Below are 15,636 nucleotides of genomic sequence, written 5' to 3'. Positions count from 1 at the left end.
AGAAGCTATGAGCTCTCAGGAGATGACTTATAGGTGAAATATTTCAACAGCTTTCCTCTGTGCTGTTTTCTTACCTTCTTAGGTTGAATATTATATTTATCATTCTAATGAACATTTGAGCCTTCAGGCTTGCCCTTGGTGTTTTGCCAGAACATCTTATTTACATAAGTACATAAGTGTTGCCATACTGGGAAAGACCAAAGGTCCATCAAGCCCAGCATCCTGTTTCCAACAGTGGCCAATCCAGGTCACAAATACCTGGCAAGATCCCAAAAAAGTACAAAACATTCTATACTGCTTATCTCAGAAATAGTGGATTTTCCCCAAGTCCATTTAATAATGGTCTATGGACTTTTTCTTTAGGAAGGATCCTGTTCAGAAGGAATGGATCCTAAGGAGCTTAGCCGAGATTGGGTGGCAGAGCCGGTGGCGGGAGGTGGGGATAGTGCTGGGCAGACTTATACGGTCTGTGCCCTGAAGAGGACAGGTACAAATCAAAGTAGGGTATACACAAAAAGTAGCACATACGAGTTTGTCTTGTTGGGCAGACTGGATGGACCATGCAGGTCTTTTTCTGCCGTCATTTACTATGTTACTATGTTACTATGAAGCCGTCCAAACCTTTTTTAAAATCCGCTAAGCTAAACGCCTTTACCACATTCTCTGGCAATTTACAGTTCTAAGTGTTAATGCTATGATAGAAATTGAGACCAACAGAACAATTTTGAGTTTTTTGTGGCAAGAGTATGTATGTATGTATAAACTTGTCCACCCTACAGAGAACACGTTCAATGAATATGATAGGTACAGTACGAATTTAAGGATCCTGGTCAATCTAATTCATCTCTAACACATAGTGATTGCTTGGAGGTAAGTATAACGTGGTCAAAAATAAAAAAAAAAGAAAAGAAAAGGATTGCAAAGTCAAAACATAAGAGAATCTCAATAGAGGTGGAACCCTTAGTTGGACCCAGTGTTCCAAAGCTGCTTCTCAGAAATTCTATTGATACAAAGGCCAATTTCGCTATGAACAGAGGCTTAGAGATCACAGGGGCAGCTATAGTTAGATATGTCTGTTTCATCAGCATATGTTTCTGAACTGCAGGCAAAATGTCATACCTGCCACAGAAATTAGATCTGGTATTTCAAGATCAGAGCTGTTTCATGTTTCCACTTCCAGACACTTTGTCTGTCCCTATGGAGCAGACAACTGCAGAAAAAAAAAAAATAAAGGGTTTGACACAGACTTTTCACCAACCAGCAGTTCTAGTGAATAAGGTAGCCAGAAATTTTACTTTAAAAATAAAGAAACAGTTCCAGATTAATTTGGGACTGTCACTATCTACCAAATGTGAAATGATATCATCAGTTTATTTGTGGCAAGTTGAGTTTCAAAGAAATTCAAGAGATCAGAATGACCAGAACAATTAGGATCGACTTGATTTAAAGCACTGCTATAGCAAAATACCCTCAAATCATTCTTGTATGCAAATTATTTGGGGGAAAAAAAGATTTCAATTTGCTTTTGCTAAGATTTGTTTGAACAGGTTTGTGATTAAAGAGGGACCACTGTACTTGATTTCAATATTGTTTCATACATAGGGACTTCACTAGACAAATTTTAATTCCTGAGCTTTTTAAAATGGATGGTGAACCTAATGGAAGTACTGGCAATAAATTGCATAGGAATGACACATTTAGAGCTCAGAACAAGTGCAAATAAATTACTTTTGGAGGTATATTTTAAGATATTAAAACTCTAACTAGAAAGAAAGAGGAAGTGGTCTTATGGGTATACTCTTTTAACCCCCCCCCCCCCCCCAGTTTTAATTACATCAGTAAATGGTAATTAAGGGGGTAATATTTAGACCATGGCAGTCAGTGTTTTTTTTTTAATAGCACCATTCACTGTAGATTTTTTATATCTGGATATTCAGCTCTGGGCCTTACCTGGATATCTGTATTAAATATCTGCTTATAACACAGCCACTGGCTCTTGTCTGAATACCAACTGATATTCAGCCTTTTGCTGTCCTAACTATATCTATTCTTTCAAATTAAATATCACATTCTATTTAAGCATTGTTTAATTCAACCCTACAAGTCTTTTATACCGATGTATTCACTGACTAATTTGTATTGTTAGTTTAATATGTTAGATACATTGACCCCAATTTGTATTGTTAATATAATAATCTATTAGTCACACTGAACCCAATTTGATTGGGAAAATGTGGGATATAAATGAAATAAATAAAATAAAATAAAATGGATAGTTACCCCATTTGGCAGACTGAATATTATTGCTAACTGGGAAACTCCCAGCTCTGCCTTAGCTACGCCCTTGAACTGCTCTGGCAGTACCCAGATAGTACAGATTTCCAGTGGCGTTATTCAGATAGGTAGTGAGTGCAGCAGAATATCTGAGTAAGGATCCATTGAACGAGACATATTCCTACCCAGATAGGTTCCACTGAATACTGACCCTCTAAGATTTCCCTTTGAATAAAACAGGAAAACATAGCATAAATAACTGATTCAGTAGCTTGTATAATAGTGACCATCATACACTAAAATACCTTACAGAAATGGTGAGTCTAATGCTTAATACATCTAAACACCAATAAATTATGCTTTTCATATTCTTGATTGATTAACTGATTTATATTTATATATATATTCTTTGACTGGGTGACTGGAGAATTGAATCAAGGACATGCTATGGACGTAATCTACTTAGATTTCAGCAAAGCTGTTGACACGGTTCCCCACAGAAGGCTCTTGAATAAACTGGACAGGCTGAAGATAGGACCTGAAGTGGTGAACTGGATTAGGAACTGGTTGACGGACAGATACCAGAGGGTGGTGGTGAATGGAATTCGCTCGGAGGAGGGGAAGGTGAGTAGTGGAGTGCCTCAGGGATCGGTGCTGGGACCGATTCTGTTCAATATATTTGTGAGTGACATTGCTGAAGGGTTAGAAGGTAAAGTTTGCCTTTTTGCGGACGATACTAAGATTTGTAACAGAGTGGACACCGGGGAGGGAGTGGAAAACATGAAAAAGGATCTGCGGAAACTAGAAGAATGGTCTAAGGTTTGGCAATTAAAATTCAATGCGAAGAAATGCAAAGTGATGCACTTAGGGAGTAGAAATCCATGGGAGAAGTATGTGTTAGGCGGGGAGAGTCTGATAGTTATGGACGGGGAGAGGGATCTTTGGGTGATAGTATCTGAGGATCTGAAGGCGATGAAACAGTGTGACAAGGCGGTGGCCATAGCCAGAAGGTTGCTAGGCTGTATAGAGAGAAGTGTGACCAGCAGAAGAAAAGAGGTGTTGATGCCCCTGTATAAGTCGTTGGTGAGGCCCCACCTGGAGTATTGTGTTCAGTTCTGGAGGCCGTACCTTGCTAAGGATGTAAAAAAAATGGAAGCGGTGCAAAGAAAAGCTACGAGAATGGTATGGGATTTGCGTTACAAGACGTATGAGGAGAGACTTGCGGACCTGAACATGTATACCCTGAAGGAAAGGAGAAACAGGGGTGATATGATACAGACGTTCAAATATTTGAAAGGTATTAATCCGCAAATGAACCTTTTCTGGAGATGGGAGGGCGGTAGAACAAGAGGACATGATATGAGAGTGAAGGGGGGGCAGACTCAGGAAAAATGTCAGGAAGTATTTTTTCACGGAGAGAGTGGTAGATACTTGGAATGCCCTCCCGCGGGAGGTGGTGGAGATGAAAACGGTAACGGAATTCAAGCATGCGTGGGATAAACATAAAGGAATCCTGTGCAGAAGGAATGGATCCTCAGAAGCTTAGCCGAGATTGGGAGGCGGGGCTGGTGTTTGGGTGGTGGGGCTAGTTCTGGGCAAGACTTCTACAGTCTGTGTCCTGAAAATGGGGCTAGTTCTGGGACATGTCTAGTGCATTCTACGGTCTGTGTCCTGAAAATGGCAGATACAAATCAAGGTAAGGTATACACAAGAAGTAGCACATATGAGTTTATCTTGTTGGGCAGACTAGATGAACTGTGCAGGTACACTTCCATCCATTCTTCCAGTACCAGTCCTTTCTGGCAGAACAATACAAGGCTGTGCTTCCCACGCTTTCTGTGGCAAGTGGTCCTGCTGGGCTTTTACTCAGCTGCCAGACTCACTCAAGACCAGATCTCCCTGTCTGTCCGTTCCTTCCAGAGGGGCACTTCCATAACCTGCTATCTCTGGCACCAAACAGGCTCTTCCTGCTCCACATCTGGGCTGGGCTGACCTTTTCTACCCACCTGGAGCACTCCTCAAAGTTAATGCTTTTATTGACAAAAACGTCCTCTTTATTCAGCCTTAGGTTTTTGGGTCTGACCAGGACACCCCCTCTCCTCATAGCTGCTAGTGGGGTGAAAGCAACCAAAGACCAGTGCTCCCTAATCCCTAAGCCAGACAAGAGAAATAAATGTGAAAATAAATGTTTTATTCACCTGAGTCCTGGGACCTTTTACTTCACAGGCCAGGAACATCAGATGCAACAGTTTCTCTTATTTAGTAACAGTCTTGAATAGGCCTCTGGCTAGCAGGCCAAGCAGTTTGTGGCTGGTGGGGCTGCCACACCCCAAACACAATCTATTAGTTCTTAAATCTTCTGAGAACTCGGTCTGGCTCTAGCCAGACCTCAGCACGGCTTGTAAGCAGTGGCGTAGCCAAGGGTGAGCTTGGGTGGGCCCAGGCCCACCCAGTAGCAGCACACCTATGATGTGCCTTGCAAGGATTCCCAAGTCCCACCAGTTGAAAACTCCCAACAACTGTCCCTCCTGCATACCTTGTAAATAGCAGATCTTCGCCTGCAGCGAGCAGCAGCTGATACATACTACTCACACCAGCCCCACAGCCTTCCCTCTGACATATTCCTGCCTATGCGGAAATAGGAAGTTGTGTCAGTGGAAGGCTGTGGGGCCAACATGAGTGTATTAGTTGTTGCTCACTGCCGGTGAAAATCTGCTATTTAAAAGATATGCGGGAGAGGGGAGATGTTTTGAGAGACCATATAGCATGCAGGTGAGAGAAGGAGAGACCAACCTGCTTATAATCGAACGAGAATAACGCCCAAGTTCCGACCTAAATCGGGAGATGGGCGTTCTTCTCACAAAAACAAATAAAGCGGCATAATCGAAAGCCGAACTTTGGACGCTTTCAACTGCACTCCGTCGCGGATGCGGACAAAGTTGACGGGGGAGTGTCGGAGGCGTGGTGAAGGCGGAACTGGGGCGTGGTTATCACCCGAACAGAGATGGGCGCCCTTCGCCGATAATGGATGCGTTTGTAGCTAGAATTTAGGGCACTTTTCCTGGACCCTGTTTTTTGACGAATAAGGCCCCAAAAAGTGCCCTAAATGACCAGATGACCCCCAGAGGGAGTCGGGGATGACCTCCCCTGACTCCCCCAGTGGTCACTAACCCCCTCCCACCACAACAAATGATGTTTCACAACTTTTTACTTTCACCCTCAAATGTCATACCCTCCTCCCAAGCAGCAGTATGCAGGTCCCTGGAACAGTTGTTAGGGGGTGCAGTGGACGTCAGGCAGGTGGACCCAGGCCCATCCCCCCCCTACCTGTTACAATTGTGCTGCTTAATGCTACTAGTCGTCCAACCCCCCCCCAAACCCCCTGTACCCACATGTAGGTGCCCCCCTTCACCGCTTAGGGCTATAGTACTGGTGTAGACTTGTGGGCAGTGGGTTTTGAGGGGGATTTGGGGGGCTCAACACCCAAGGGAAGGGTGCTATGCACCTGGGAGCTCTTTTACCTTTTTTTTTGTTTTTGTAAAAGTGCCCCCTAGGGTGCCCGGTTGGTGTCCTGGCATGTGAGGGGGACCAGTGCACTATGAATCCTGGCCCCTCCCACGAACAAATGCCTTGCATTTATTCGTTTTTGAGCTGGGCGATTTCATTTTCCATTATCGGTGAAAAGCAAAAACGCCCAGCTCACACCTTGGCGAATAAAGCATGGGCGTCTATTTTTTTTAAAAAATACGGTTCACTCCGCCCCTTCACGGACCCGTTCTCGGAGATTAACGCCCATGGAGATAGGCGTTTCTGGTCGATTATGCCCCTCCAAATCACCTGTGGGATGGGGCGGGATTCTTCTGCCCACCCATCTTGGGCCTAGGCCCACCCAAAATTGGGTGTCTGGCTACGCCCTTGCTTGTAAGCCTTAACAAGGAAGCAAAGTTGGCTTACCTCAGCCAAGTCACAGCAGCTAAACGTATTCTGTAAGTCACAGGCTTGGGCTTCAGTTCTTCCTTCCCTGGGCCTCCTTAACCTCAGCCTGGCCCTGTCTTTTAAACTGTGTAGAAATACAAACTAAAAGGATGAAACAGGAGATCTCCATATCAAGTCAAACCACAGTTAAAAAAAGGTCTCCCTCAAAAAAGAATAAAAAATGCATTTATTAATTCTTATACAAAAGCTTCTAAACCTTTCAGTCCTCTACTCGAACATTCCAAAATATTTTAAAGAACCATTCTGTTACAATTTCATGTGATGCCAGACTTCAAACTTCACAAAAAGAATTATTCATGACAATGTTACATGATGTTTAAACAGTCTTTCACACAGTTCCTGTATCAGTTTTGAGACTTGTCTTCAATCGAAAATGCCTCCCTATTCAAGCGGCACTCCCTGGAGCAGTCTTGCATATTACTGCAACTGACCACTGTTCAGACTCATTATTTAAAGCTGTTTCCTGCAGCAGCAAGAGGATGAAGGGATCAGCTTGGCAGTGAATTTTTAATGTGCTGGGGGAGGGGGGAAGAGAGAGGGAATGCATTACATAAGAACATAAGAATAGCCATAGTGGTCTATCTATCCCAGTATCGTGCTTCCAACAGTGGCCAATCCAGGTCACAAGTACCTGGCAGAAACCCAAATGGTAGCAACATTCCATGATACCAATCCCAGGGCAAGCAGTGGCTTCCCCATATCTGTCTCAATAGCAGATTACGGACTTTTCTCCCAGGAATCTGTCCAAACCTTTTTTAAGCCCAGATACACTAACCACTGTTACTACATCCTCTGGCAAAGAGTTCCAGAACTTAACTATTTGTTGAGTGAAAAAATATTTCCTCCCATTTGTTTTAAAAGTATTTCCATGTGTATCCACTCGTCCCCACCCCACAGTAAATATTTTTTTTTTCCTTACCCTCGCTGAGGTTGCAAATTTTGGGCTGAGGTACTGAAGAAGGGCTGCAGCAGCAATGCAATTGGGTCTCCTGATCTGACTGCATGGCCAGGGGTTCAGAGGAGGACAGGAGAAGGAGTTGCTTCCTGGCAGTGGTGGGTTAGCATGGAGCTGTACTTGGGCAGTGGGATGCCAAGGAGCAAGGCCGCAGCTATGATAAAATGGGGTCTCTTGACTCAACGCTTGTGGCTCTAGGGTTTAGAAGAAGCAAGAGAAAGGTGCTGCTTTCTGGAGATTGTGGGTCAGAACAGAGCTCTACTTGGGCAGTAGCAGGCCAAGGTGTAAGGCTACAGCTGGGATAAAATGGGGTCTCCTGACCCAACTTGCATGGTCCCAGGGTTCAGAGAAGCCAAGAGGAAGGTGTGGCTTTTTGGCAGTGGAGAGTCAGAATTAGATCACTACACAGAAGCTACAGGGGCATGCTTCACGTATCATCAATAGAGTTCTGTGTGTGTCCTGTGTAGCTTCTGTGCCTGCTCCTAATTCAGGTGCTGCCACTGAAGGTCTGCACAAAAGGGGGAAGAATTGAGAGGGATCAGCTTTCTTCCTGCTGCGTAACCCTTCCAGATGTCTTGCTATAGGGTTCCTCTGCACGTGCCCCTGTGTATTCTATGCCTGCTCCAAATTGAACTGCTGCCACTGAAAGATGCACCAAAGAGTTTGGGCGCAAGAAGGATCAGTTTGTCAGTTGCCATGTACCCCCTGTGAGGAGTCTCACATACCCTTTGGGATATGAATACCACATGTCAAGAAAATAGGTGTTAATATGGATCTCTGTGGTACCGTGCAGTTCAGTTCCCTTGGTGATGATTTTTTTTTTAACTTTTTAAATTGTTTTTAGATTTTTGCTAACACCTTTTTCAGTAGTATCTCAAAGTGAGTTACATTCAGATATATTACCATTTCGCCCCCTCCATAGCACTGAAACAGTACTGAATACTCTCCTAGCCAAATTCAAGCAGGAAATAGCAACAGGGAAAAGCATACTTCTCCTCCAATTCGACATGTCTAGTGCATTCGACATGGTAAACCACAACATACTACTAAGACTCCTAGATTACTTCGGGATTGGTGGAAATATACTCAGTTGGATCAAGGGTTTCCTAACCACTAGAACATATCAAGTGAAATCAAATTCAAACATATCATCACCTTGGAGAGCAGACTGCGGAGTACCTCAAGGATCACCACTGTCACCGATCCTCTTCAACCTAATGATGACCCCACTAGCCAAGTCCTTATCTAACCAAGGCCTTAACCCTTTTATCTATGCAGATGATGTCACAATATACATTCCTTACAAACATGATCGGACAGAAATCACTATTGAAATCAAGCTCAGCTTGAACATCATGGACTCATGGGCAAATGCATTTCAACTACAACTCAATACAGAAAAAACACACTGTCTCATCCTCTCATCCCAATACAATGTGGACAACCCCACAAATATAAACAACCCAGATTACACCCTCCCTATCTCAGACAGCCTGAAAATCCTTGGCGTTACAATCAACCTTAACCTGACACTAGAGAGCCAAGTGAAATCCACAACTAAGAAAATGTTCCACTCAATGTGGAAACTCAAACGCGTGAAACCATTCTTCCCGAGGGAAACATTTTGCAACTTGATACAATCAATGGTACTAAGCCACATGGAGGGGCATAATTGAACGAAAACGCCTATCTCCATGGGCTTTTATCTCCGAGAATGGGTCCGTGAAGGGGTGGACCGAACCGTATTTTGGGAAAAAATAGACGCCCATGTTTTATTCAACAATGTGTGAGCTGGGCGTTTTTGTTTTTCAGCGATAATGGAAAATGAAAGCGCCCAGCTCAAAAACGAATAAATCCAAGACATTTATTCGTGGGAGGGGCCAGGATTCGTAGTGCACTGGTCCCCCTCACATGCCAGGACATCAACCGGGCACCCTAGGGGGCACTTTTACAAAAACAAAAAAACAGGTAAAAGAGCTCCCAGGTGCATAGCACCCTTCCCTTGTGTGTTCAGCCCCCCAAATCCCCCTCAAAACCCACTGCCCACAAGTCTACACCATTACTATAGCCCTAAGGGGTGAAGGGGGGCACCTACATGTGGGTACAGTGGGTTTGGGGGGGTTGGATGACTAATAAGCATTAAGCAGCACAATTGTAACAGGTAGGGGGGATGGGCCTGGGTCCACCTGCCTGAAGTCCACTGCACCCCCTAACAACTCCTCCAGTGACCTGCATACTGCTGCCAGGGAGCTGGGTATGACATTTGAGGGTGAAAATAAAAAGTTGTGAAACATCATTTTTTTGTGGTGGGAGGGGGTTAGTGACCACTGGGGGAGTCAGGGGAGGTCATCCCCGATTCCCTCCAGTGGTCATCTGGTCATTTAGGGCACTTTTTGGGGCCTTATTTGTGAAAAAACAGGGTCCAGGAAAAGTATCCTAAATTCTAGCTAAAAACGCATACTTTTTTCCCATTATCGGTGAAATGCGCCCATCTTTGTTCGGCAGATAACCACACCCCAGTTCCGCCTTCGCCACACCTCTGACACGCCCCCATCAACTTTGTCCGCATCCGCGACGGAGTGCAGTTGAAAACGTCCAAAAATTGGCTTTCGATTATACCGCTTTATTCGTTTTTGTGAGATAAACGTTCATCTCCCGATTTAGGTCGGAACGTGGGCGTTTTTCTCGTTCGATTATAAGCAGGATAGATGGAATTTATGCGGAATGCAAAGAACAAATCATAAAGAAACTTCAGACCGCTCAAAGCATGGCATCCAGGCTTATACTTGGAAAAATGCGATTTGAAAGCACAAAACCCCTCCGTGAAAAACTGCACTGGCTCCCAATCAAAGAATGTATTGATTTCAAAATCTGCACCCTGGTTCATAAAATTATCTACGGCAAAGCCCCGGGATACATGACAACCTCATAGACCTACCAACCAGAAACACATCCGGATCAACAAGAACATATCTAAATCTCCACTACCCAAGCTGCAAAGGACTCAAGTACAAATCCACTTATGCATCCAGTTTTTACTACATAAGCACACAACTGTGGAACGCATTACCAAAAAACGTGAAAGCAACGTATGACCACCTAAACTTCCGGAAATCACTAAAAACTAACCTGTTCAAAAAGACATACCCTACAGATCCAATACCTGAACTCTACAACACAACGAAACCAAAGCACGTAATGGACACAACATAACTCTTCAGCTCTACGATCCCCTAATGTGTCTGCTCCACATGAACCTTATCCTACCACAACATCACTTTGCATTTGTTCATACTGGAGATGGCGAATGCCTTTCCGGTACTATGTAAGCCACATTGAGCCTGCAAATAGGTGGGAAAATGTGGGATACAAATGTAACAAATAAATAAATACACTGGATATTTGTGTTGTTGCAGGGCAGAATGGATTGCTGTTTGACAAACAGGATCTGAACCATGCAAATACTGTACCACCAATGCCTGTTTCTGTCAATTGTGTAAGCATGATATTATGATACACAGTGTTGAAGGCTGCTGAGAAATCTAGCAACACTAATATCGAGGCTGATCCCCTTTCAAAATTTCTGTGGGATTGTCGAGCATAGATACAAAAACTGTCTCCATTCCATACCAAGGACTGAAACCAGATTTTCATAGGTCTAGCCAGTTTCTTTCATTTAGCCAGTTGTTGAATTGAATGCAGTCTGTTCTATAAGTTGTCCTGATCAAGAAAGCATAGCTTGGACTGAATGGGCCCCAGGGGGGGAAATTAAAATGGGTTTTCATAACACCATCTCTCTCAGGGTAGTGGGCACCAGTAGATTGGGAGACCCCTCATAGCCCCAGTAAGAAAACCCTGCAAAAAGCAAACACATTCCAGACCTATATGTAAAGTACGTGCTAGCAGAATACTGCACTTTGGTCACACATGCAAATACAGATAGACCCTCAACAAATATGAAACAAGGGATCACCGATCAGTAATAAAGATACAAAGGCAAACAACTGAACTGGAAACTTCAAGAAATCAGAAACAAATGTAAGATTTCAGAGATGAAACTAACATATTCTAATTAATCCCTGTCCCTCAAGGTTCCCCGCTGTCTCCGATACTGTTTAATATCTTTACAAGCTCCTAAGATGACACTCACTTGGATCAGAATGAATGTATTTATTCAAATGCTGATGACATTATTGTGCAAGTTCCTGTCTTTAAAGATTTTAATGGCACTTATGTAAAAATTGTTAATTGCATCTGAAAGAATGAGAGTTGTGTGACTTCTCACTTATTGAAGAAAAACACCAGTATGACCAAGGTGCTCTGGTTTAGCAATCATTTGTTTCACTTGCCAACTAGTATTCCATTAGGAGATGGTAATTTATTTATTTAAAATATTTATAAACCTCTCTATCTAATTGCCCTAGGCGGTGTACAACACAGGAATGTACAAAATCATTAGCATTGAGCCAGTACACAGGGCCGCCGAGAGACTAGGCCGGGCCTGGGGCAAGGCTGCCCCGCCTCCACCCTCCACCGCTCCCACCGCCACTGTCAACCCCCTGTCGCTCCCCCTGCTGCTGTAGTTTGCGGTTTCACCTGCCTGCCTGCATGGCTCCAGACCCCCTTCATTCAAAGCGGCAGTCGCAGATCGCGTCTCTTCTGGCCTTCCCTCCCTGGGTCCTGCCCTCATCTGATGTAACTTCCGGTTTCCGTGAGGTTGGAACACAGGGAGGGAAGGCCAGAAGAGACGCGATCTGCGACTGCCACTTTGAATGAAGGGGGCCTGGAGCTGTGGAGGCAGGCTGGTGAGACCGGGGAGTGCAGCGCCGGCGGCCTGACCCCGGCGCCGGGCCCCCCTTGGAGGCCTGGGCACGGGGAATTTTGCCAAATCCTTCTTTATATTCTTTCCTCGTATCCAAAGTGTGCTTACACCCGTTCAGTAAAGCCGACGGAAGCATGGGAGACACCCTACCCGGAAAATGGCCATTCTTATAAAGAAGTTGTGACATCACCCGCTGTCAGCGTCTAGACCAATCCCTGTTCTTCAGGTGGAAAAAAGGGGCCATAAATCTTCTAAGAGAAAGGCGACATGCTCTCATCATTTTTTTCATCATTTTTTCTCTCATTCACAAAAAATGGATTCACTCGATCTTTGAGTTAAGTCCAGCAGGGACTGAAGTATTTAACTTAAAAATCCATCTTTGCTCATGCTGCAGCTGGATTCGGCATCTGTCTAAACCTCTCTGCCCAGACGCTGTGATCTGCTGTAGCACCAGGCAGCGAAGGGAACCAAAGTCATGTCTAAGATCATTACAGTGAAGAGCTAAAGGTGAAGTGCTCTTCATAGTTCTTATCACACTCTTATGTTCAATTAGTCTCGTATAAAGAATTTGTGACGTTTGTCCTACATATATTTTCTTGCAGGGGCAGATAATGCAATACATAACATAGTGAGATCTACATGTCGTATTGATCCACAATTTAAATTCTCTTCCCGTGGTGGGGTGTTTGAAAACTGTCATTTCCACCATTATATCACACATAACACACTGGTTACACCTCTTGTGTCCTTCATATATCGGTGATATAAAATGCTCTTGAGGAAGGACTGATGGACATCGTATTTCCTTTAAATTGTTCCCTCTACTATAAGCGAACCAAACTCTAGACTGTGAGAAAATAGGGAGCGTTTGAACTATTTTCCAATGGTCTTTTAAAATCTGAGCTACTTCACCAGCTCGCTGAGTATACTTCAAGATTGGTTGTGAAAATTAGCACATGGCCATCAATTAAAAAAAAAGAAAAAGAAAATGTGGCCATTTTATCCCAGCTGTAAAAATGGCCTTATCTTGTGGGAAAGACCTGCATAAGGGTGCACTAAGTATACCATTAATCTGCACCACTATTTTTTGGGGAGTTCACTTACTTCACAACTTGAACACACTCCCTCTAGAGTCCCTTATACCGCTAACCTCAGTGGTGACACTCACCACAGATAATTTTAGCGTGGCGAGATTTACACACCAACTTCGTCATCGGGAAGTGATGAAAAATTAAACAGTCAGGGAATTCAGATAAAGCATCGCGAAGGCCCGCGGTGGGTGTTGACGCGATGTGATTTCTGCCCAGTGCTCTGGATGATATATAGCAGGAAAGGTGGAGACACTGTTCGTAGCAGGGAGTAAGCCTTGATACAATGGCAAGCGAAACCTATGTTGGTGTTAAAAATTGGCCGGCTGATAAGAACAACAAAAGATGTGTATTTGATGTTTAAACATTTTCTAAGTTAAATTGTTTCAGTGAACAGTCAAAATGCTATAGGAGATTTCATAAAAATATATCAAAATATTAAGAATTTGTTTAAAAGAATTTTCACCGCTTCCCAATGACAAAGTGGATATGTAAATCTCGCCACGCTAAAATGATCTGTGGTGAGTGTCACCACTGAGATTAGTGGTAAAAGGGACTCTAGAGGGAGTGTGTTTGAGTTGTGAAGTAAGGGTGCACTAAGGCCACTTTTTGCCAATGTTTGGTAAAACAGCCCCTTATTTTCCAAACAGTATTACACATACACACACAGGTGTCTAAGATAGCAAGGACTTCAAGCTCATTCTGTAAAGAAAAGTAGGCACCTATTTTTAAAAATTATAATACTAGCATTAGTGGCAGAAAACATGCTTACATTTAGGGGCCCTTTTACTAAGCTGCGGTAAAAGGGACCCTGTGCTAGTGGCAGTGGCAGTGGCAGTGGTGTAGCCACAGGTGGGCCTTGGGGCCCACCCATTTATGGCTGAGGCCCACCCATCAGTAGCACATGTTTAGCAGTAGATGGTGAGGATCCCAAGCTCTGCCAGCTGAAGACTTCCCCCTGATGGTAACGAAAACGCTACTCTCCACAACACTGGCACCTGCACATGCTCAGTTTTCAGCATAAGCCTGCTGCAGACTGCCAAGGTAGAAAGAAGTGTTTTCGCATCAGCTGAGGTATTTTTTTTTGGGTGGGGGGGGGGGGGGGGAAACACTTGGTGCCCACCCACTTCTTGCCCAGGCCCACCCAAAATCTATTGTCTGGCTACGCCCCTGGGCGGTGGCTGTTTTTGCCACCCACTAGGACCCCTTTTATTGCAGCAGGTAAAAATGGCCAAAAATGAAATGGCTGTGCGGTAAGTTTGCACTTGCTGCATAGCCATTGTGAGGGGAGCACTTACCTTCGCCCATTGAGGGCATCCCCCTGTGGAAATATTTTTCAAATATTTCTTCCAGTGCCAGAAAAGCCGCACGCTGGGGGTAGAAGTACCGCTAGTGCCCGCATTGGGCCGGTGATAGTTCCAGATTGCCGTGTGGCAAGCCCACGGTGGGCTTACCACTGCTTACTAAAAGGACCCCTTATGGCAGAATCACTTGCACCAACTCTATAGCTGGTAGAAATACCCATACTCAGATATTAGGCCAGAATAATTGTAGTTTACCCCGGATTCTATATATGGTGCTCAAAAATGTGGAAGCAAATTCGGGTGTGTGCCCAGTTTGCACACACAATTTAATTGGATAATGGGCCAATTAGTGCCATTAATTGGATGCTAATAATTACTTATTGGCATTAATTGGCAACAATTTGGATTTACCTGTGCATCTCGCTCAGTGCTATTCTATAAAGATGTGCGCATAAAATCTTTACAGCGCAACTGAAAAGAGGGCACGGTCTTCCGGGTCCCAGCCCACTGCTCTAATCATTAGGCTACTCCTCCATGCCCCATGAGGTATAGTGATCTTTATTTTCAGAAGTTCCCGTGTCTTACTTTTTGTGCACAATTTTTCTACATGGCTCATTTGTATCTAGATAAATTGCACATGAAGATTCTGCTAATTGTTCCCTTTTGTTTCCCTTCTTTAAACCAATATTTCCAGGGAACTAACAGAAAGAAGTCAGTAAATAATGATTGCTTCTGATGCTTAATCATACTGCCTTTATATCACCAAATATACTTTACATTTTATCAAGATACATATTGCAACCAAAAAAAAAAAGAACACAAAAAAATCTATTTATAATTATAGTCTTTGCGCCTCAAGGAAAACTTACAGGCTGAATAGTCATCACTTTTCTTTGCATAGTTTATTCACTTAATTTTGTTTCCTTGTAGCACTTTCACTCTTTGTGGAATCTATGAATAAGAATGAGTCAGTGAAGAAGTAGTATTTGAACAGTATTGGAGAAATGTTGGCTAGGGACATGATTTATTATTTACATTCCTGAGCCATACATTGTATATTCTGTGCTAAACTGATCTGTAGGATCTTTCAGTAGGCAAGATATTTGTCGTTTGTGTGCATTTCTGTTTTTCTGTGTAGATATGTAATATTTTTCTTCAGCTTCTTTGGTCTTAGGAGACCATGGACCAGAGGCGTAG

This window comes from Microcaecilia unicolor, chromosome 2, assembly GCF_901765095.1.
Source record: "Microcaecilia unicolor chromosome 2, aMicUni1.1, whole genome shotgun sequence".
In the NCBI taxonomy this organism is placed as follows: domain Eukaryota; kingdom Metazoa; phylum Chordata; class Amphibia; order Gymnophiona; family Siphonopidae; genus Microcaecilia; species Microcaecilia unicolor.
Note: the sequence above shows the minus strand (reverse complement) of the source record.